This window comes from Triturus cristatus, chromosome 10 (assembly GCF_964204655.1).
Source record: "Triturus cristatus chromosome 10, aTriCri1.1, whole genome shotgun sequence".
In the NCBI taxonomy this organism is placed as follows: domain Eukaryota; kingdom Metazoa; phylum Chordata; class Amphibia; order Caudata; family Salamandridae; genus Triturus; species Triturus cristatus.
Genome location: NC_140593.1, coordinates 397,813,347 through 397,838,856, shown reverse-complemented (window position 1 = coordinate 397,838,856; position 25,510 = coordinate 397,813,347).

Sequence of the window (25,510 nt, the reverse complement as noted above, 5' to 3'; positions counted from 1 at the left end):
TGAGTGACAGATGAGGGGTGAAGTAGAAAGTGATGGTACACGGATAGTTAGGGTAGAACACACAATGGTAGACTTCCAAAGTCCACCCGAACACTCCCATCCTTGTGGCAATGTGGTTTCGTATTTACAACAAAGTCAGTGCTCGGTGTTACAGGGGTGACATCAGCGATTGCTCCAAGAACTGGTACGGCACGGTGCTGTGCCACGTGATCATCCCAGGGTCTTTTTCGGACGCCCCTCTGCCGTTTGGCCAGGGGGGAGCCTGCTGCATGCTCAGAGGTGTCTGGGGATTTGCCGTGGTGTGACTCACTCCTCCCTGTGGCCGCTGCTGAGGTGGTGTGACTATCATCCGGCTGGCCACTGGGTGGGGGATTCGTTATTTGAGCAGCATGGATGTCCCCCAGAACACCCACAAGCCGGCCCATGTACTCAGCAATTTGACCCAAGTGAGTGTCCATGAACCTTTGCAGCAGGCGGAGTTCCCGCAGTTCTTCCACGACCTGGCCCATCTGTCCCTGGTTCTGCTGGTATGCACCAAGGACAGTTAGCCCAGTGTCCAGGGCCTCAGTCTCATTGTTCTCGTGTGGCTGTCCCCCAGTTGGCCTCCCACCTGCTCTGCTGCCACGGACCTGTGGCGGTGCCAGGCGCTGCGGCCGCACACCGTTCCTAGCATCCCCGGGCTGCCTGGTTGTACTCACAATTGCTGGCAAAGGGACAGTGTTGAAGGCAGAGTTTGTGATGGTGGAGGTGGGTGCCACACAGGTCGTTGCTGCAGGGGTCTGCGTTGGCGGTGCAGCTGTTGTGGGAGTCGTGGTGGTGGTGGGGACAGTGAGGGCCACAGACTGAGCTGTCCTGGGCACGCCGGAGGGGCCAGGTCAGTCCTCCTCAACCGAAAAGACCAGGGAGTCCGCATTGGAGGGTTCACCTTCCTGGGGGGGAGACAGGCTGGGCTCGCCCATGGCATGGCCGCCTGCTGTTGCTAGCAAGCCACCTGTTGAAGAGAGTTTATATTGTCACCATGTTCAGTACACAGCACAACTTTGATGTTCATGTTTAGCACATTTCATGTGAGATGGTCTTACTATTTACCTTGGCATTACTATGCATTCATAACAGTTTGACAGCAGTCGAACGTGATGTGGAGGTACATACATTGCGCGTTAGTGATGTGACATGGCTGAAGAAACGAATTCATATGTACAGACATTGTATTTCCAAGGACATGCCCTCTGGTACCAACATGTTGCTCATCCAATTCAGTTCATGCTTGGACATTTGTGTCCTTTCTATGAGTATCTGAGTACTCTGCCGCAACTTGATGATTTGTGTTATGCTTTTTGTACTTACCTCCGGTGGTTTGTGAGGTTTGAAAGAGTTTCCATGCATGTGTTGTGTTGACCCAAGTCTTTCTGCTTTGAGGTAATGGGACTTGCACATTGGCTTTTTGTGATTGTGTTCTTGTATTTTGCTTTGCAGTTACATGTGACATCATCACTGACACTGTAAACCATGTGGCCTCTCAATGGTATTAGCTGTATGTGCACTGCCTACAACTTATGGGGGTTTCCAGAGTTGGCTACCAAGTGCGGGATGTGGGGGTCATTAGGTTCCATGCTGTCTGTGAGGGAAGACAGAGAGCCTTGTCGGAGTTGTGGTCTTGCTGTCAGGGCTCACTGTCCCCCGTGAGATGGCTGCCTACCTGTTAGGAGGCACTGTTGATGGAGTTAGCTGACATATGGCTGTGGGGTGGGGAGGATGGGCCAGGGTGCATGAGCTGACTACCCACCTGTGACGTGAAGCTGAGTAAGGAAATGCTAGCTTTGTGATCCATTCATATTGGAAGCCTGCATTCCACATGAGTTTGATGTGGGCTGGCGATTGAGGCTCACTTGTTGTGTACAACAGTATATAGCAGTGTGATGGGAAACATTTGTAAGTACTTACCAGCCTCCACTTCCCCCTCGATTCCTGTGAGACTCTCTGGATTCATTATGGCAAGCACTTTCTCCTCCCATTCGGTGAAGGTTAGTGGTGGAATGGGAGGGCCACCACCAGTTCTCTGTGCTGCCACGTGGTTCCTCTGGGCCCGATGCTTGACCCGGCCCTTGAGGTCAAGCCACAGCTTCCTGATGTCATGCACAGTGCGTAGGGTGGTCCCTACGGCATTGACTTTGCTGTGGATCCTTGCCCACATCTGATTCTTGCGCGCAAGTGGAACGTGTTGGACCAGGTGCCCGAACATATGTGCTTCTACCCTGATTATATCGTCTACCATCACTTTCAACTCTGAGTCTGTGAATTTGGGCATTTTCTTGGGGGGCATGGTACTGAATGAGGGGTGCAGGGTGCAAGGTAGTGGTGGATATATGTGAAGTGTGTGAGGTGTGTAGGTGAAAGTGATGTTGTGTGGAGATAGGTGGGTGGGATGTTGTGCAGTGTGAGTCAATGGTGTTCTGTCTCTCTGTCTCAGCTTGTGGTGTGCAAAGGATGATGGTCCAGGAAGGGGTTGGTTTTATGCTGTGGTATATGGGTGTGTCCACATGACTGATGACCTCCAGATGTCTCTTCCGTGCTGCGCATGGCTTCCCTTACCAGGAGCAAGCTGGGGTGTATCATTGTGGCATGTGTGTTGTGATTGACGGCGGCAAGGAGTACAGGCAGACTTCAGGCATTGTTGTGAAGTTGGTTCCGTCTGCCAGTCATTTGGCCTATGTGCGTGTGCGGTGGTCGGACGCAGTGCTCAGTCCGCCAGCTCCGCATTCTCATCGTAGTTAGCCGTTTGGTCATGCTGCGGCAGGATCAGCCTTTTCAAGCCGTTGAACAGCTTCCCCGTCCGCTGCGGTCGGATTTGCAGCTCTTCCGACCGTGCTGGATGGTCTTTTGTGACATCCGTCCGCCACGGTCTGATTTTGCGTACATTGCATCGTAATTTGACCGACGGAAATGCCGCGGGTCATTTTTTCCGAAACCGAGGGATTTTTCCCAAATCCATGGCGGTCGGAAGGCTTTTCCATCCGCCATCGTAATTGGGCCCTTAAAGTAGGATTTTCTTTTCAAATTAGTATGGCCTAGGTCTGTTATAGGTTTCAAATCATTTTTAAGTAGAGCCTGAGCCAGCGCGCATGCGGTGCTCTGGCGATCTGCTGTAGTAGAGTATGGAAGAAAAGCCCCAACCACTCGCCTCCCATATGTGTCATGTCATTGGCTTCTCTGTTTGTCCTTCATAAATGCAGGCTTCTGATTCAGTAATCGGTTTGCTAGTTCCTTCTTAGTACCGCCTTTTCTTCATTTGCAACCTGCCATGGCTACTGGACTCTTCACTTCGGTTGTTACACTGTATGTGTTATTTAGTCTTGTAAGCACTATTTTCTTCATTGAGTTTCTCTTACTGCAGGCACAACTGGCTTTTCAAGGATCCGGGACAATGTATTTTTTTTTTAACATGGCCCCTGCTTCACTCGCAGCAATGCACATACCGGGAGCTGCGCTTTTTTCACCATTTCTGTTTGACCTAAAAATGCTTAAAATTAAATCAGTGTGGCAGCGATTTTACAAGCGCCGTGCTTTCATTTTAATTGCAGCTTCAAAGCACAGCACTTTAATTTTATTTGCGGGTGCTGCGTTTTTTTCACCATTGTTCGCCTACCTCCGTTTAAAAAAAATGCTCATATTTTAAATAAGCCCAGTGCCAATTTTACAAGCGCCATGCTTTAATTTAATTTGCAGCTTCAAAGCTGCATCTGCTCCCCCTGCAGCCACCAAAAACAGGCTGCCCATTTGACGCTCCTCACATATCTTCATCAGCGGCAAAAGCCTCCACCGGCCATAATAAGTTGCCGCTGAGCCGGGCTCCAACCTGGGCGCCTCCTCTCCTGCCCTGCAACAGCTGATCAGCAGCCCACAATACCAGTTGGATTTGGATGGCTGCCAGCAGCTCTGGCCTCCATACGCCTGGGCTAGTCTGAGTCATTAATCCATTGATGCACATGAGTCACTGCTTTAGTGTCTCTCACAGTTCCCTTGTGCGCATCCTCCACCTAGGGAGCAACCTGAGCATAACAGAGGTGAAAGCAGACTTGAAGTCTGAGAGGGCAGGCAGGACTGCCTAGTTATCAGCAAGGCTCCTCGGATGCCCCCGTAACGGGAGATATCCATTACAACACAGGCATTACAACACAGTGCCTTTACAACGCATCCATTACAACGCAGACACCATTACATCGCATGCCACTACAACGCATATACCATTACAGCGAATGCCATTACAACTTTTACAACGTATGCTATTACAAAGCATTGGTAAGTATAGTATTGTAAGTATTTGTTAGGTAGTGGTATTATATTTTAATTATTACTCAGGTTTTTAAATGTGTATTATATTATATTTTTTATATGTGGTTTTAATATGTAATATGTAAAACAAATGTTGTTATTGTTTAATATAATAATCAGGTATTAAATGTAAAATAATTAAGAAATATATTTATATGTTAAAAAGGGGGATTGTTTAAAAAAAATATATAATTATCGCCAAGAAATGAGAATGTTGCAATCATTAACAGGTAGTCTGAACCCAGGTATTTCTTAAAGAACAAAGGAAATATCTGAAAGACTATTGGGTGCAATTCAACAGTTTACATTGATGGTGGCTTCAGACTACCTAGATAATCCTGCACACATCCATTTCTAACCTACTTGCGTTTTTTGTAGAAAATCAACTATTACAAAAAAAACTATTTTTCTGGACTTTTTTTTTTAGTGTGTTGTTTTAGGTATGCACAGATTTTATTTTAACAAATAATGGGCATATAAAAAAAGATTAATTCTGGTCATGGATGAACAAAAAGGATTGTGGATCATTGCCAATGGATTTAAAAAAGACAAAGAACTCTTGGTGAAAAAATGGATGCTACGTAAGTTCAAGAGTTGAAAAAAGAAGAAAGCTGAAGGTAAGGAGACTCGACTTTAAATATTAATTTTAATATTTTTTTAAAAAATGCCAATTGATTTAAGGTATTTTTTTAGGGCAAAACAGGCAAGTAAGAAAATAGTGTAGGTTAGAAATGGAGGATGTGTGCAGGATTATCAAGGTAGTCTGATGCGACATTCTCATTTCTTGGAAATTTTGCTCCTTCCTCAAAATTTCCAAGAAGTGATAGAAATTAGGATGAGGTTTGCCAATTGATTTATTGAAGGAGTTGTGCCATCTCTCTATGGCATTGTTTGTTTTTGCTCCTCCCTCTAAGCAGGTCGAGTAGCAGTTCCACCACTTCACATGGAAACGCGGCTTCCTCCTGCGACCCGAGCTGCTTAGATGGCCATTCCATGTGTCTTCAAAATAATTTAGAATAGGTGCCAATTTATCTTTGTTTGATGTAAAGTATTCCGATTCCGTAACTGAACTGTAGTACTTGTCTACACTATCAGGTGGAACAAAGCAAAGGGCTGTTAGTTTTTTTTAGTTCAAATTGTAGTTTGCTATCTGGAAAATAATCCTCAAACAAGGATGTTTTTGAATTTTTCACCAATATGCCTGTGAAAAGTGAAAAAACATCCTTGAATTTGGGTATCCTTGTTCAATTTGGTAATAGTATTAATCATAGGTAATTCAAAGTCAATTAGTACTTTTCTAGGACTTTTGTTTGATGTTTTAGTTTTTATCACTGACAATAATTCAGTGTATGTTGAGGATTGTTTATGAGGGAGTAAACTGTAAACCAAGGGAACTACTGTGTTATTAATATATGCGTGAATAGACTATATATTTGGGTGAATGGATGGGGTGTGCTTTTAAACATCCCATCCATCATTCAAATATCACTGTTCTCCAACCTTACAAGATTATGGGGTGTGCTAAAGATTAGGATTCTCTTTTGTGGGTATTTGTTGACATGCAAAAGAAATTGTTCATTAGTAACAGGAAGAGAGAGTTCAGGTGGAATGATTCTGTCAAAGAAGTTTTGGGGTGTTACTCTTTGTGGTTTACTTGCCTGTTTTTTACGTTGAACAATTCTTCTCAGATTAGGAATTGTGGGCATCCTACTTGCAACATGTGATGGAATGTGCTGGGCTACCTCCCTCAAAACCGCACCACAGGGTTCATTTTAGGTGGATGTAATATCTTTAATTTCATTTATTGTTTCTCTAACCTCAATCTCCATTTCAGAGGCAGAGTGCTTATGGTCTGTGGTTCTTAAAACAGAGTCACCAAGAGTAACCGCTCTGCCTGTGTAATGGGTTGAGTAGTATTGCACACACCTCCAATGACACCTGGGCTCAGTGAGGGGCATATTATCAAGGGCGGCGTTAAACTTAGAATTCCAATAGAAGCCCATGTTCACACCAGAACATGGACTGCTATTGGAATTCTCAAGGGCATATTATCAAGCCCATTATCGCCGCTTTAGCTGCCGTTTTCTGCCGCTAATCCGGCGATAATTTTTAACGCCGTCCTTGATAATACGCCCCCACATCTCTCCTTACAAAAAATATACCCACTATGTTTGAGTAGACGGTTTCCCCCCCTGGTGCTTATATATTTGGCTTGATTTGAAGTCATTTTCTGTTATGGATTGAAAAAGAAAGAAAAAAAGAAAAAGAAAATGTTAGTTTATTTTTAATTTCTTGTGTTTACCTGTTTTGAAGAAAACATATACAGTACAATATCTGCATTTTTTTCCACTGTTTAAAGTTAATGCTGTTTAAAGTTATATTTAGGGCCCGATTCTGATCTCGCTTGTAAAGCCCTCTGTACGACTCTGATCCGTAGGGCTTTACGAGCGAATCGTGCACCTGGAGTCCGAGCGAGCGAGTACAATGCATTCACATGCTTACAGACTCGGTTCGCTCGAACTCCCATTGAACTCTATGGGAGCATGTATGCTGGACGCATAGACAAGGCTCCCATTGCACGCATGCAACCTGGGGGTCATCCTCGACTCCACCCTCTCCATGACCAGACAAGTCAACGCCGTCTCCGCGTCCTGCTTCAACACCCTCCGATTGCTCCGCAGGATCTTCAAATGGATACCCCCCGACACGAGAAAGACCATCACCCATGCCCTCGTCACCAGCAGACTCGACTATGGAAACGCACTCTACTCAGGAACAACAACCAAGCTCCTGAGACGACTACAGCGAATCCAGAACGCCTCGGCACGACTGATCCTTGACGTTCCCCGGCGCAGCCACATCACACCCCACGTGAGAGACCTGCACTGGCTCCCGGTCAACAAGAGAATCACCTTCAAGCTCCTCATCCACGCACACAAAGCACTACACAGCACCGGACCTACTTATCTCAACAACAGACTCAGCTTCCACACCCTCACCCGAAACCTCCGCTCAGCCAACCTCGCCCTCGCCACGGTTCCACGCATCCGAACAACCACCGCCGGCGGCAGATCCTTCTCCTACCTCGCCGGCAAGACCTGGAACACTCTCCCCACCAGCCTACGACAGACCCAGGACCTGTCGGCCTTCCGTAAACTTCTCAAGACCTGGCTCTTCGACCTGTAGCGCCCCCCCCCTCAGCACCTTGAGACCCTCACGAGTATGTAACGCGCTTTAGAAATTCTATGATTGATTGATTGCAAAAAGGGGTTGGTGGGGAAAAGCATACACCCTGTGGGTGCCCGCCATACTGTGCATGCATGGGAACGGGGGACCCATGGGTACCCCCATGGGTCAGAATCGGTGGGTTCCAGGTGATGGGGGGGGCTTGCTACGGGCCCCAAAAGAATGATTTTGGCAGCTTTTTCAATCCGGACATACCGAATCATGAAGGCTGTCCGAATTGTGCATTGTACTTGGTCGCTTGGAAACAGACTCCATAGAGCTGTACAAAGCGTCTGCGTACGAGTCGTATGGAGAGGATCGGGGTGGGAAACGAATCAGTTGGTACGTACGCGATCTTTGCACTGTACTTGGTCGTTCGGACCTGTGTACGATTCGGTCGGAAAAAAGGGCTACGAATTGCATCCGTAAAATCCAAATCTGATTCGTAGGCCTGCTGAATGAGATCGGAATCGACCCCTTAATGTTTTGAAAGTGTGCCTTTTCAAATTTTGCTGATATGTTACTTAAAAAAAAGCTTTATTGGGAGAGAAAAATTATTAAGTCGTTTTATTGTTAAATAGTTCTAGTTTCTTACCTTTTGATAAGATGTTGCTTGATGCTTTTAGTTTGGTGGACGGTTTTGTTTATTAGTTGATTAAAGGAAAAGGTTTTTAAGTGTATTATCAGTCTTATGTTATTTAAATAAAGATTTCTAGGGAGAGAAACATGGTTAAGTAATTTTATGGTTTAATGTTTTTGTTAGCTTACCTTTTTTGAGAGGATTTTCTTGTGGTTTTCTGCTTCTTGATCAGATTGAATTTTATTGTGGTCTGAAATAGCAGAAAAAAAATTATTGTTAGGAGTTGCTGATATTGTAAAAATGTATACCTGAAATAGAATTAATTATTTTTGGTTATGGAAGAACAGGTTAAAGTTTTGCGTTTTTACAATACTTTTTGCCTTTTCACAGATAAAAGACAATTTTGTTTATTTTGCAATATTAATTATGAGAAGAATGGCATATTCATTTACCTTCAAAAAGTATTATTCTTTTGAAGAAGATCAATTTGTAGATTTTAAATATTATTTTTTTTTATTTCAAAAACTTTATTGACATATTCTTTTGATGTAAAAATTACCTTGAGATGTTTATTGTTTTTTTGCTTGACTTTACGAAGATTTATGATGTTTGTAGTTGTAAAATCCAGAAGAAATAGTATATTTACATTGTTTAAAAAATGCAATTTGGGGGTAATTCTATTTAGCAAACTTGTTTTAAATTACAATATTATTGCTTTTGTCTTTTTTCGTGTGTATTTAAAAAAAAACTTTAAAAAAAATGTTCTGATGGTCTTCTGTTTATTCTTTTCAAAGAAAATATATGGTTATTTTTTCCAGCTGTTTTTTATTGCTGTAGTTATCTGTAGACATATAAAAATGTATAATTGTTTTTAGTTTAAAAAAATATATATTTTGAAGCACATGTTGGAGTAGGAATAGTTATTTTGCCCTCACAAGTATTCAGAACTTTCCCTGAGGCAAGCACCCTTCGGAGTAGAAATAGTAATTTTGCCCACACCACTATCCAGCATTTTCAAAGATGTAAGCACCCTTCGGAGTAGGAATAGTAATTTTGTTCCCACCACTATCCAGCATTTTCCCTGAGGCCAGTACCCTTTGGAGTAGAAATAGTAATTTTGCCCCCACCATTATCCAGCATTTTCTCTAAGGAAAGCACCCGTTGGAGTAGGAATAGTAATTTTAACACCACCACTATCCAGCATTTTCCCTAAGGTAAGCACCCTTTGGAGTAGGACTAGTAAATTTATTCCAACCACTCTCCAGCACTTTCCCTGAGGCAATCATACTTCGGGGTAGGAATAGTAATTTTGTCCCCATCACCATCCAGAACTTTCTCTGAGGCAAGCACCCTTTGGAGTAGGAATATTAATTTCCCCCCACCCCTAGCCATTAATTTCTCTGAGGCAAGCACCCGTCGGAGTAGGAATAGTAATTTTGTCAACTCCCCTATCCTGCACTTTCCCTGAGGCAAGCAACTGTTGGAGTAGGAATATTAATGTTTCCCCTGGTACTATCATGCATTTTCCTGAGGTATATTCATTTTGGTGTAGGACTAGTAAATTTGCAAACTGCACAATTCTGTATTTTACTCTCAGAAACATTTGTTTGAGTAGTATTATTAGTTTTAACCTTTACAATATTCTACTCCTTTTTAATGTTAATAAAGGTTTGTTTTATTTAAAAACGTTAAATATTTAAACGCATAGGGCCCAATTCTGATCTCACTCAGAAAGCCCTACGGCCGACTCTGTGCTGTAGAGCTTTTCGAATGACTCGTGCTCATGGGCTCCAAACCACCAGTGAAGTCAATGGGAGCCTGTTGTATGTGGCGTACATAGGCTTCCATTGAGAAAAAAGTAAGTCGCGGAAAAGGACGCCTCTCCATCGTGGGGACACATCAGTGCCCCCCACAATGTACATGCATGTGTAGGGGGACCCTTCGGACCCCCTGTGACCGAGTCGTAGGGCTACGTGTATAGGGGGGCCCACTTTGGCCCCCTAAAGTCCACTTCCCGTAGCTTTTTCAAGTTGAAAGCTCTGAGTCGATCCGGCTGCTCGACGTGTACATCGTACTTGGTCGCTTGGAAATCGGACCCTTTGCGCTGCACGAGTCGGACATGTCATAGTCGTTCGGAATGCTTCGCTGACGGGTACGATTAGATCGGAGTGCGATATTCCCATCGTACTCGCTCGCTCATACGGCAGGAACAGTCAGCCGGAAATCACACTCGCGACTCAGACTCTCTCCTGACGGATACCGTCAGGAGCCCTTCCGAGCGAGATCGGAATCGGGCCCATAAAGTATGGTTTACTCACATTATATATTTTTTCTGTGACTGTGTTTTTTATTGTGCTTAATGTAACGAAAAATCTGCAAGATATTTAAAATGGTATATGTGATTAAAAATATGCTTGGATTAATTTGCTAATTTATTACATTTAGGGCCCGATTCTGATTCCGGTCGCAAAACGAACTGGACGACATGGACCCGGACCGAATACCGACCGACACGGACCAGCGCCGTATGACCGTGCAGTACGATGTAACGCGAGTGAATTACAACCGACACGTACGGAATACAAGCCGTACGACCGAGCCGGAGGGAAAATAGTGATCCGGCCGGAAAACCAACGCGATTTTCACCGACCGACACGAACCCGGAATCAATCCGACCGACCCGTACCCGCGATGTACAATTAGCGCAGTACAATGCAATGCATGTAAAACTAGACCGACTCGCACGGAGACCAAGCCGCATGACCGACACGCACAGACAACCCGGCACACAAGCAATAGAGACTGCCGTGAACGATGCGTACCAAACACAGAAGACAGGCAGCGTGAACGAGGCGGAGAAACCCACACGAGACAACAGCAGCGTCCGTTTCCGTCACATGAACGTCTCCTTCATGCCTACATACCACAAAGGAAAAAACACAAAAAAGGACCAAACAAGCAATGACTAAGCCAATAAATACCCTAAAAAAATTATTTGGACAAAGACACACCCACAACTCCAACTATATAAAGGACTACAATCACTACCATCATCTCTTGCAAACAGGAGACACAGCCAGCAGCAAACACCAGTACACAGCAACCACAGACACACTCACAACTCACCCATCACACAACTCACACACCATCAGCAACTCATACAAAAGCACACACACATACACACAGCAAAACCAACACCAACCCAACATCACTTGCACCCTCACACACACATCCCCCACCACCACCACTCATCACCATGCCTCCAAAGAAGAATCCAAAGTTCACAGATAGTGAGTTAGAAGTGCTGGTAGATGAGATCAGTAGAGTAGAGCCACATTTGTTTGGTACATTGGTTCAAAGGACCCCCATCTCACAGAAAACCAAGATGTGGGCGACGATTGTGGACAAGGTGAACGCACAAACACCAACGTTGCGCACAAAGGACGATATCCAGAACCGGTGGTATGACGTGCACAGGAGGGTCAAGAAACTCATCGAGAAAGATCACGCCTTGAGTCAGCGCACTGGCGGTGGCCCTCCTGCCAAACCAGTCTACTTCAGGACTTGGGATGAAAAGGTGCGGGACATCCTACCACCAGAGAGCATCCATGGCCTAACAGACATCCCAGAGACTGGTGAGTACACGAACAACATACCCAAGATTGTGTGCCAAGGGGACAGTGAAACCATGCACCCCAAGCAAAGCTACACTAACCAATAGATAATCAACCCAAGATGTGTATGCCAGTCACACAACCACAATACCTGCCATCTCATAGTGACTGGAGACTGTGTCATGACATGCACCAACCCACAAACAATTAGAGCAAGCCAGTGGCACTAAGCAAATACACCCAGCCAGACAGTTTGCCACAACAAACACACCACCTCACAGTGTAGCTGACTGTCAGGAAGGAATAGTGGGAATGCAGGTGAAGTGAGTGTAGACAAAAGCATGATGGGGCCTGTAGTCACAGATAATGCTCCCCCTCCTGATTGGCCCATCAAGACCCCTCTGAAACATGCTGACATCACAGGGAGTGGAAAATGACTGACAAGATGGCTGACACTGGCTCCTGCTGTGGAGAGCACAAGGCCCTGCTAGGGCTTGTGTGCAAATCAGAAGCAGGACACCACTGACTGACATCCTGAAAGACATCTTGCACGCCCTACAATGGAAGCACGTTTCATGATGGGAAGGAGAACTGACAGCCCTGACCACACTAATCAGCATGGGGAGACACCCCCCAACACAAACTCTACACAACTCACCAGGTACAATGCATTGAAACACACCTCATTGAAATATCAGCAAAAGATACCCCGTACTGGGTGCTGCTGTGTGAAGCACAGGGGCTCACTTGGGACTTGTAGCCAAACAAACACCAGGATTTCACATTCAGCCATCTTGCCATTGATGTCACACCCCCTCACAGGGAAGAAGAGTCAAGAGGGAGGAAGCATGGGCATGCTGGGAAGGGGGGTGTAGCCAAAAGTATGATGGGACTTGCAGTCACAGACAACCTACACCCACCCACATGGCCCTGCAAGATCAATCTGAACCATACTCGCCTCACAGGGAGTGGGAAGGGACTGACAAGATGTCTCACACTGGGCTCTGTTGTGGGGAGCACAAGGCCATGCTGGGACTGGTAGCCAAACAAACACCAGGTTTTCACATTCGGCCATCTTGCCATTGATGTCACACCCCCTCACAGGGAAGCAGAGTCAAGAGGGAGGAAGCATGGGCATGCTGGGAAAGGGGGTGTAGCCAAGAGTATGATGGGACTCGCAGTCACAGACAACCTACACCCACCCACATGGTCCTGCAAGATCAACCTGAACCATACTCACGTCACAGGGAGTGGGAAGGGACTGACAAGATGTCTGACACTGGGGTCTGTTGTGGGGAACACAAGGCCATGCTGGCAAATGGCCAACAACAAGATCAAACTATGTCTGTGACAAGCTGGGAAAAAGCAGTGTACAGGCAGGCATCTGTATGAAAAGTAGAAAATGTCATGTTTGTGAACCAACGATGCACGTAGAAACATAAATCACATTGTGTGTCTCTTCCAAACACAGGTCGTGCTGGGCACCCAGCGCCAAATGACGAGGATACCCAGTCCCAGACTCTGGTGGACACTGAGCTCTCTGGTCTGACTCTCTCACTGTCCTCTTCGGATGTCGACGACCAACCTGGCCCCTCTGGTGTGAGCCATCATGCAGCACCAGCAGCAGCAACATCTGCCCCCCCTGTACCCACGCCTCCAGCATCTGGACACCGACAGGGTACCCCCGCCAACACGGACAGACCAAGGACAATCAACACCCACAGCACAGGGACACAGGACCCCCCCGGAAGCTACAGCCAACACCACCAGCAACACCACCCAAGGGGCCCCAGTGTCACCTGTGTGTACTGCGGCTGGTCCTGCCCGTGTGGAGAGGGGTGCTGGGAGGGGTGGGAGGCACAGGGCATGCCTTGCAGAGGGGTCTGGACTGTATGATGACCACCAACTGGCACGCATCTTAGATGCGTACCAGGATAGCACCGGAAGATTTGGCCAGATAGTGGGGATCCTCAAGGACATGTAACACGAGCAGGTCACCCACCATGCCCGCCTGGAGGCAAAGTGGGATGCCCTAACTGCGGTGCATCGGGACATACTACAATGCCTCCGCCAGATCAACACCAACCTGTTGCCACCCCCCTGTGTGCCCACAACATCTGTTGCAACACCATCTGCCAGCGCCACATGGAGGGAGGAGGACTCTGGTGGAGAGTCCCCTGCACCGCAGAGGCCTGCACATGAGGATCCCCCCCCCAGAAGAAGAGGTGTCGTCCGAAGAAGGACATGTGAGAGGCAGATGTCCCAGCACATCCCCCAGGGCCTCCAAACCTGTTCTGGACAATGTTCTTTGTGCGCAACCCTTTCACCTTGTCCAATCGCACACAACTCGCCCACATTACATGGAGGGTTCATGTTGGGCCAATGTAGCAGACAACTGTGGACTTTACTCTGGACATTTCATCTACCAGCACTTCCAACTCCAATGTGAACTTTGGATTCCCAAACCACTGCCAGCACCCACCATCCTGTGCACTTTACTCACACATGTTTATAAATAAACTCACCAGTACACCATACTTGCCTCTGTTGTGATTACAACTTGTCATGTTCAGGGCGAAGTCAATCTGCTACACAACACAGTGCATGCCAAATACTGCAACAATGTGACCATGGTAAGGTGAGTCATGGGGATGTGACACATTTGAGGGAGACACACCACTATGGCAACACAAAACATACTCACCATGGCCGTGTTACTCATCACACACAATGATGTTGACCTGAAACACATTGGCATGCACAGACACAACACCAACCCCAGTCAGTGGTAACAAGTCCACAGGTGAGGTAAGCAGATGTCTCTCAGATGTGGGAAGACAGACAACGCACATAACAAAGCGCAGCACAGGTTCATAACGCATCAGCAACACGTTTATTCCACACTAGTTGCATGGCAATTCAATGTAACAGTGGACACACACTCACAATGTGTTGGAGAATGGAAGTCCAGGGATGTGTGGTACATCAGTTGATGGGAATTGTCAACTTCCACACTGGTGTTGGCTTCTGGGTGTTGGGGGTCAGTGTTGAACACACAACAGGCAAAGGACCCTGGGAAGGACAGACAAGATACAGTCAAAAGCACAGACGAACAGGAGAGAAATGCAATACACATGCACAAAACATGTTGCAAAACACCTACACAAACACTAGTTAGCAGTAATACCCTATTGTGGAGTACACACCACCTGAATGGACACATCACAGCACGCATCCAGTCAAGTGACACACAGACACACTCAGACAGCAACAGAGCTGGCTCAACACATTCCAGGCTACCTCCATACATTCACATAACAACACTGGAAACTCACATTCAGGTGAAGAAGCTGTTGATGAGCTGGGAGCGGACGTCACCATCATCTTCATCATCACTGGCATCTTGGCCCAGGTCGGAATCCTCCACAGGTGCCGGACATTGGTCATCGTCATCGTCATCCTGGATGAGAGGCACCTCCTTCCGTCCCGCCATGTTGTGTAGCATGCAGCAGACCAGTATTATTTTGCACACCTTTGCAGGCTCATATGTGAGGGCCCCTCCGGTCTTGTCCAGGCAGCGAAAGTGGCTTTTCAGGAGGCCGAACGTACGCTCAATCACCCTCCTGCTCTGCCATGTGCCTCATTGTAGCGCAGCTCGGCTGGTGTCACAGGGTTCCTGAGTGGTGTCAGCAACCACGGCATGTTGGGGTATCCAGAGTCATCTACACACACAAAAATGAACAAGTAGCTGAGTTTTGTAGGAGTGCGGAATACAACACTGACAAACACACACAATGAGAAACAGTCAGTACACACCGACAAGCCAGGCACGCTGAGCTGGCATCTATGACATCAGCATTGCAATGTGACTACTCCTCATAATGTAGGCATCGTGCGCCGAACCAGGGAACCGTGCACACACATGTGTGATCAACATGTCAGCAAGACAGACCACCAGAGCATTGATCGAATGGTAGTGCTTCCTGTTCCGGTATGCCTGTTCATGTGCCTGTGGTGGTATCAGGGCAACATGTGTCCCTTCAATGGATCCAATGACGTTTGGCATCCTCCCCAGTGTATAAAAGGCATCCTTAATTTCAGGGAGTTCATCTTGGCTCGGGAACTTGATATACAGCTCGAGGAATTGCAACATCCCCTCCAAGACATCGCGTAGCACCCGACTAAACATCTTTTGCGACATACCACCAGCAGTAGCCACAGTGTACTGGAAGGTACCGGTAGCAAAGAAGTGCAGGGCTGCCATCACCTTCACCACTGGGGTCAGTGCTGTAGGGTATGTCCAGCCAGGTAGCAGATGTGGCGCCAACTGCTCCGCCAACTCCTCAATCAGCGGCCTGGTGAAGCGGTACCGTCTGATGCTGTCCCGTTCCTGCATGGTTGCAAGGTCTGGGAACAGCCGATGGACAGCTGGTGCCCTGCAGTACAGAGATGCACAAAGGAAGATTGTCAGTACATCCACCCATGTGGCCATGACCACGATCACTATCACATGCTAGTTCATGACATTACACAATGTACTGAGGTGTGTGCTGTTGGGCATGGACACATATGTCACCTACAAGACCACCACCTCACATCTTAATTCCACATGTCCACATGAGTGCCATGTAGTGCAATGGGCTAATCATCTGGCTGTGTCACCCAACCTATGTGCTGCTGCAATGTTCAAAAAAACCACCCCAGTGACAAATGAGGACTCATGTCTCCCAAGCATCACAGATCATTGCCATGCAGAAACCCAGGGTCCCAGTATTGCCACATCAACACAGCAATGGACATGGCATAGCACGTACACCCCACAAGGCAAGCGTAAGTCCCACAGGTAGTGGCCACTGTTGTTCCTGCCGGCCCTACATGTACGTCTCTTAGACACACACCCCATCAAGGTTGATGCATATACCACATGGATGTGGAGACTGTCACCCATTGGTAACATGTGGACAGACACATCTGAGACACAACATGCACACAGACTGTGGGTGTACATCAGTATTGGGGCTACAGGTCTCACTGTGACGTACATGCCATCACCCCCAGGACTCAGGGTGTATGTGACATGTCTTAAACATATCCAACCTGACACTGTGGCCTTCACTCATGCCCATTACTGTCCAATTACACATCACAGTGCTAATGTGCACAACACACAAAGGACTCTGCCCCCATGTACAAGATAACAGCCTGGGAGTGGTTGCACAAAGTGCCAGACAAAAAAACAGCTGTGGCCCCCTCAAACACCCAGGGAATGCAGCCTCACATGCCATGGGACACTGTGTGGCTAATGCTATAGTGTGGCAGGTGTGTGCAGGTGTCCATGGCCAGTATATGTGTGTTGCATCCGTATAATAGTCACACTAATGAGGTCCGACGCGGGTGACAATGCGAACGCATTGCACGGGTCATGACCGAGCCGTGCGTACCTCTTGTCATTGAATGCAATGGGGTCCGACGCGGGGGACAATGCGTACGCATTGCACGGGTCATGACCGAGCCGTGCGTACGCCTTGTCATGGAATGCAATGAGGTCCGCCGCGGGTGACTATCATGCATACGCGTCGGACAGGCATGGTCCGAGACAGGCGTATGCCTTGGCCATTGAATCCTATGGAGACGGGTGCATGTGTATATTCAAAATACGCGTTGTACAGTCAGTTGAATGAGCCGGGCGCACCCATTGGCTCAGGATTGTCATGGAGACGGATGTGGATTCAAAACTTGTACGAGTTGTGCACTGGAAATTCAGTTGGATGCCTACAACAATGTTGCAATTTCAAGTGTTCCATTAAGGTGAAGATTTGAACGATGCGGAAGGCGTGTACGAGTCGTACTTTTAAATGGATTGGCCAGATTTATAGGATGCAACCGTGTTGGACCTATCACTTGGGACACATGGCACAGAGTCTGCCTCTGCAGCACAGATATAAGGCTGGCTGGCCCCCAGGGAGCTCACTTGCCTGCACTACATGCTACTGGACCACATCCCTGCTACCACTGCTGCTGCCTATGTATCCGCTGGCTCCTGCTATGGCATGTACACTGGAGAGGGTCCCAGCCTTCACTGAGTTGGAGAACCAGGCCCTGCTGGACGGGCTCCTTCCAGAGTACAGAAAGCTCTATGGGACACCAGGGGAGCAGGTGAGTGTGCTCTCCACTGCCTTCCTAATTATGCATGTTGTCTAACTAGCAGTACTAGCAGTGTGTACACCAGTGGCAAGCATTCTCACTGACTACTTTCATCCACCAAAGTGTGTAGGGACATGCAATGAATAGTTTTCCTGCTGCTAAAGTGCATTGTTGCAAGCTTAAACTATCCAGGCATTGTTAACATGTCAGACATGCATGTGAGTTTTCATTCCCCATGGTTGCACAACCTGTGTAATTTAATTCCCTTTGTGATCATGACATGTATATCCAATTGTGTGCTGCACAAATGTGGGGCATGTGTGTTAATGTACTTTTCACTTTGTCATCCTCACAGGTTGATGCCCACCAGAAGCAGGAGATCTGGCTGACCATCGCCCGGGCTGTTCGGTCTGTGGGGGTGTACAAGCGCCGCATTCGCAACTGCCAGAAGAGGTGGCAGGACCTTCGGGGCTGGACCCGGAGGATAGCTAGAGTCCAGCTGAAGCTGTCACCTCCACGCAGGAGGGGCGGACACCGGACCCTGACTCCCCACATGCTCCAGATACTGGCGGTGGTCTTCCCGGACCTGGATAGGCAGCTGAAGGCCAGACAGCAGCAGGAAGGGGGTAAGTTCATGCCTGATCTGTGTACTATGTCTGACATGCAAATAGCAGTCTTTTGTCCGGGTCACACTTCCACATTACGTAGGTCTTGTAGTCCCAAAATCAGGTCCCTCATCTGTGTGATGCACCCTCCTCATCTGTTCCACAGGTGTGGCCCCTAAAGTCTGTTCCTTGTGTCACTAGGGCACTGTGTCCCTGCAGTCAGCTATGTTTCAGGTACCAGTCAGCGTCAGTTCCTGTGACTCTGTTGTGTGTTTCATGGGTGGGTCAATTGTTTACACAATGCCTGATATCTGACATGTGAACTGTGTGTGCTCTTGAGATGTGTACCAATTGCTGGTCTGACTCGCAACATGTTTCTGGTGTATTTAAAACAAAACCATGCAGCAGGGGACTCCAATTTTTGGGCATCAGGAGTATGTATATCAAGTATGTCACAATTGCTTAGCCACCTGACTACTGTCCGGGGCAAAACATTGTTTCACTTAGTCCTGCCCAGTCATGCCCCCTCAAGGGCATTCAGAAACACTCTGTAATCCCACTCCTGTGTATGAAATTGCAGGTTGTGCTTAGTGACATGTGCCCTCAGGTGTGTGCCTCTGTGTCATTAGGGTGTGGCTTGTTGCTACGTACAACTGGGGTGTCCATGATTCAGAGGGTCAGCATGACATCTGCAATGTGACTGTGGGAGACAAGACCTGTGTGACATACAGGTGTGTGATCATCTGACAGCGCACAATGGTGTATGCAACTGTGTCCCTCATGCAGCTGGGTTACATGCATGGCAGACTGTGATGTGTAATGATTTGTGTTTGCTGAGACTCATATGAATGATTTGCATGATGTGGGGTCTTCTGGGTTCTGGATATGTTGTTTGCATGGGATGGGCAAGTGTGCCGGTCATCTGCAGAGTCAGATTTACCTCTGAGCTAGGATTGTGAGTCAGTGCATATTGTTGTTGTCTGGATGCCCTGCCCCTGTGACAGGAGACAGTGTTGACTGACTTTCAGGGCATCCCAGTGCCATGGCATTGAACTTGCTATGAGTGAGCCTGCGTTGTGTTCAAGTGTGCACCATGCACCCCATTGTGGCCTTGCCCATCAGGACATGAGTACATCATAGTGTGTGTTGCTGGCATGCTCCTACATGTTCACTTGCATGTACAACTAATGTGTGGGTGGTGCATGTTGGCACATTGGTGTGTTAGCATCCAACATGCAACGGACATATGTGTGAAAGTCAAGGAGGGATATGTGTGCCATGGTTGATGTTGAGAATGACATTTGTCTCATCCTAAACAGTTTTGGCACTTTGAGCTGCGTTCAGCTGATGATGCCAGGGCTTGCCCTGTGATGTGATGTATTCACTGTGGTGTGTGCAGTCGGTGCAGGTGACTGATGTTGTTCTCTTACTTCTTATTCCTATCCAGATACATCCACGGCCACAGGACCAGGAGGAGCCACAGAGCCTTACAGAGACAGAAGGAGAGGAGTCAGGTGGACCCAGTGGCACGGAGGGCGAGTTGAGCCACACAGAGGAGTCGTCAGCACCATCCCCCCCAGCTGAAGGCCACAGCAGCTCTGAGGATGACTCCCCTGTGGAGGCGGGTGTCAGCAGCCACCAAACACCAGCTACTGAGGCTGTCTCCGCCACCACCACCACCCCCCTCCCATCGGCTCCCATCCCAGAGGTCCCTGTGGGCTCCCGTGTTCGTGAGCATGTCTCCTTTGTGCCAGGCACCGCACCCCCTGCCCCTGTGCTCCTGCTGCCCTGAGTGAGGAGTCTGTGGACTTACTTAGACAGATCCATGTAGGGTAGACGTCGATGCTGAAGGTCCTCCATGCACACACAGGTCTGTTGACACAACAGGTGTCATTCATGGAGGGCATTTCCTCGGGCATGTCTGCCCTACAGAGGACCAACCAGTCTGTGGCCTCCTCCCTGATGGCAGCAGTGTCCCTCCTCCAACAGTCCCACACCCCACCTACCCCTGCACCACGCACGATTCCTAGCACCCTACCTGTCCCAAGCACAGAAACCCCCAAACCAAGGGCTAGATGTGTACACAAGCAAGCGCAGGAGACTGAATCCACACTCACAGGGGCTTGTTTGCTGACACACACAGTCATCCACAACCACTCCACAGTCCTCCGAGACCTCTCCCTCCCAGCCCCCTTCCCTTGCTTCACCTGCAACCCCATCCCCCCAGAATCTCTTCCTCTGTGACCTTGGCCTCTTCCCCACCGACCCTGCAGATCCTGATTACAAGGGGAAGAGGAAATCCCCACACACAGAAGGGAGTGCCCCTCACACCCGGACACCCTCCCCAGGCGCATTTAGACCAAGACGCCCACCCGCAAGTCCCCCCGGAGCAAGAAGCGCAAGACCCCCCGCCACCACGCAGCTCCACGGCAAAGTCTCTGTCCTCCATCCCCCAGGCCACCACTCCAGAGGTTCCCCCGCCACTCCCTGCCCCGGGTTCCCCCACACACAGATACACCATCCCCAAAATGCTACGGCTATCCCCCCCTAGCACTTGCTCCTCGAAACCTGGTCAGACAGTTGGTGCCACTGATGTGGGGACCATGTCCCCCCTCCCCGCCCTGCCGACCTCACCTGTCTCCCATTCCGCTCCTGTTGGAAGGCCGCTCTCCGGGGAGTCGGACGGTGTCGGATGGGCCACCCTGAGAGCCACCGTTCCGTAGGAAAGTAGCCGAGCGCCGCTGAGAAGCCTCCGGGGCGAGGTCCTTCTCCTATGATCGTACCAGCCAAGCAACCCCCCTACCACAAAGGGACACAACAAGGGTAGCAATTCTCACAAGTCTTTATCGGTATTAAAGGCAGGTTTCTGTGGCAATATTTACAGGCGGATCGAGGGATCCAAAAAAGTCTCAGGGTCTTTCAGGGACGGGGTAGCGGGACAGTCTCAGTACCGGCCTGGTACGGGAGCACCCTACGCCCAGCTCTCAATCCTCGAGCTGGGGGGGTTCCGGGAGCCGGGACGTCGTCAGCAGGCTCGGATGGTTACTTCTGCGAGGTCGAGCCGCGACGAGGTCAGCAGGGCTCCGATGGTTTAGCTCAGCGAGGTCGAGCCGCAACGAGGTCAGCAGGGCTCCGATGGTTTAGCTCAGCGAGGTCGAGCCGCGACGAGGTCAGCAGGGCTCCGATGGTTTAGCTCAGCGAGGTCGAGCCGCGACGAGGTCAGCAGGGCTCCGATGTTCCGTGAGGGTCTTCTTCTCAGAAAGGGGGAGCCGCGACGCAGTCAGCAGGGCTCGAGTTCCAAGTTCCAGGCAATGAGTCTCTCTCCGTAGGGTCAGCCGCGATCCGATCAGCAGGGCTCTTGACTCCAGGATACAACTGCCGTCCTGGTTTTGTTGGGCTGCCCCAGATATAGGGCTGGAGCCCTTTGATGTCCGGACCCTTCGCGCCTGGGGGGAGTCGGAGGGGCCGGGATGAGAGAGTCCAGACACCCAGCGGGGGGGGACGCCAGCGCCTAGGGAGGCCGGAGGGCGATCGGAGCCAGGCGTCGGGGGACGGCTGGAGGCCCCATCGAAACTCTCCTCCTCCGGGAGCTGTGGAGTGGCCACTCGACCCCCCTTGGTCGGGTCTTGGCGCCTCGATGTCGGGGCTTCGCTGGGACTGAGGCCGGAGTGGGCCGCGTCGCGAAGGCTGGTGCGGGTAGCTGGGTACAATCCAGGGGGACCCCGAAGGGTGGGGGCTGCCGCCGTCTGGTCGGGTAGGAGGGTTCGGGACCACGCCACGAGGCCGGGTCCAACAGGCGTCCCCCCCAGCTGAAGGCAGGGAGAGTCACCCATCGTCTTGGGGGGTCTCCTCACCGAGGCGGAAGAAGCGTGACAGGCCGTCGGCGTTGGCGTGGTCGGTGCCGGGCCGATGGTCTACAGTGAAGTCCATCCCCTGCAGGGAGATGGACCATCGCAACAACTTCGGGTTCTCGCCTCTCATCTGCATTAACCACCACAGGGGTCGGTGGTCGGTTTGGACCCGAAAGTGGGTGCCGAAGAGGTAGGGCCGGAGCTTATTGAGGGCCCACACCACGGCGAAGGCCTCCCGTTCAATGGTGCTCCATCTCTGCTCCCAGGGCAGCAGGCGCCGGCTGATGAAGGCCACCGGCTGGTCAATCCCCTCAGAGTTCACTTGGGACAAGACAGCCCCGACTCCGTACTCCGAGGCGTCCGTCTGTACCACGAACTCTTTGTTGTAGTCGGGGGCTTGTAGCACGGGGGCGGTACACATCGCTGTCTTGAGGGACTCGAAGGCCGCCTGACAGAGGGGCGTCCAGTGCACCTCCTTGGGTTGTTTCTTTGATGTGAGCTCCGTGAGGGGGCCCACAATGCTTCCATAGTTCTGAATGAACCGCCTGTAATAGCCCGTGAGACCCAGGAAGGCCCTCACAGCGGTTTGGGTGGTTGGGGGCTCCCAGGCCATGATGGCGTCGATCTTTAGCTGGAGGGGAGCCACATGGCCGCTCCCCACTTGATGTCCCAGATAGGTTACGGACCCTTGGCCTATCTGACACTTGCTGGCTTTTACGGTGAGTCCGGCCCTTTGGAGGGCGGTCAGGATCTCCCAGAGGTGCCTCAGGTGCTCGGCCCAGTGGCTGCTGAACACCGCAATATCGTCCAGGTAGGCGGCGCTGAACGCTTCTAGGCCGGCCAGTACTTTGTTCACCAGTCTTTGGAAGGTCGCTGGGGCATTTTTCATGCCGAAGGGCATCACTCGGAAGTGGTAGTGGCCATCGGGGGTGGAGAAAGCGGAACGCTCTTGGGCGCCTGGGGTGAGCCCGATATGCCAGTATCCGGCGGTGAGGTCAAAGGTAGCGGGCTGCTCCTAGGCGGTCGATCAGTTCATCTGCCCGAGGAATGGGATGGGCATCGGTCTTTGTGACGGCATTCAATCCCCGGTAGTCCACGCAAAACCGGAGCTCCGGGGTGGCGCCGGGGGCGGCAGCTTTCGGCACCAGGACCACAGGGCTGGCCCAGGGACTGTCGGAGGGTTCGATGACCCCCAGGGCCAACATCTTGGTGACCTCGGCGTGGATGCAGGCCCGCACCCGTTCGGGGACCCGGTAGGCTCTGTGTCGCACGGGGGGGGCTGTCCCCGGTGTCGACGTCGTGGACGCACCATCGGGTGACTCCGGGAGTGAGGGAGAAGAGAGCAGCGAAGTGATGCAGTAGCCCTTGACAATCTTGGCGCTGCTCTGGAGTCAGGGTGGCGGAGAGGATGACTCCCTCCACGGAGCCGTCCTTTTCGGAGGTTTTCAGGAGGTCGGGCAGGGGCTCGCATTCGTCTTCGGCCCCATCGTCTGTAGCCATCAGCAGGCTAAGTTCCGTTCGGGCAAAGTGGGGTTTGAGCCTGTTGGCTTGGAGGACCCGGGGGGGGTTCCTGGGGGACTCCATGTCGACCAGGTAGGTGACGGGGCTTTTCTTCTCGACCACCTTGAAGGGCCCAGTCCATTTGTCTTGGAGGGCACAGGGGTCGACGGGCAACATGACCCAGACCTGCTGGCCTGGCTCGAACTCGATGGAGGAGGCGTTCTGGTCATACCAGCGTTTCATTTCCTCCTGGCTGGCCTCGAGGTTGGCTTGGCCAGTTCTCTGAACTTCCGGGTTTGGTTTCGCAGGGTCAGGAGGTACCGGTAGACATCGGGAGGAGCATCTTGGATGGTGGTCTCCCAGCCTTCCTTGACCAGGCTGAGGGGGCCTCGGACAGGGTGTCCGTACAAGAGTTCGAAGGGGCTGAACCCCAGAGACTTTTGCGGGACCTCCCGATAGGCAAACAGGAGGCAGGGCAGCAGGACGTCCCATTTGCGTCTCAGGGGATCCTCCAGGCCTTTGATCATTCCCTTCAACGTCCGGTTGAATCGTTCGACTAGTCCGTTCCCCTGGGGGTGGTACGGGGTGGTGAACTTGTAGGTGACCCCGCATTGTTGCCACAGGGACCGCATATACTTTGAGATAAAGTTTGTGCCTCGGTCGCTCACAACCTCCCGGGGGAAACCCACTCGGGAGAGATTCCCATCAAGGCCCGGCCCACCACGGGGGCCGTCACTGTTCGGAGAGGGATGGCCTCGGGTTATCGGGTGGCATGATCGACCAGGACGAGGATGAAGCGATGTCCTTGGGAGGTTCGGGGGTCCAGGGGCACCACGATATCGATCCCCACTCGCTCGAACGGGGTGTTTACTATTGGAAAGGGCTGGAGAGGGGCTTTGACCCTTCCCCCACTCTTCCCGGTGGCTTGGCAGGTCGGGCAGGTTCGGCAATGATTGTCCACGTCCTTCCGCATTCGAGGCCAGTAGAAGTGAGTCACCAGGCGGCTGTATGTTTTGTCTTGCCCCAGGTGCCCGGCGAGGGGCACATCATGCGCCAGATTGAGGAGGAAGTCCCGGAATCGGAGGGGGACCACCAGTACTCGGCTGCCCCCAATTCTGCGGTCTTCTGCTCGCTGTAGAGGAGGTCATTGTCCCAATAGACCCAGTGGGTCCCTGTCTGATCTCCGGCGGCCTGGGCGGCTGCTTGCTGTCGGGTCCCTTTGAGGGAGGGGCAATTCTTCTGTTCTTGGCGGAACTGCTCCCTTGTGGGGCCACCTTCTTGGCGCCATTGGGTGAGTTCGGGGAGGTCGCCGAGCGCGGCGACCTCGTCCGGGGTGGGTTCTGGCGGCCCGGACTCGGTGTCGATTTCTTCCTCTACGGAGGGAGGTGGCGGCTCGGGCCACTCCGGCTCTTCGGGGGGAGCAGCTCTGCTCGGTTGGATGGCCCGGGCGGTCGTGGACCAGGTGGTTGCGCAGACCCACTCGGGCAGTCTCAGCATTTCCAGATGCTCTCGGCGCTCGACGTGGGCCCAGGGGGAACTTTCCAGATTGTTCCCAAGGAGGCAGTCTACGGGGGCATCGTCACGGACGGTCACCTTCAGCATGCCCGACACTCCCCCCCATTCGAAGGGGATCCAGGCCATCTGGCACAAGCTCTCGGT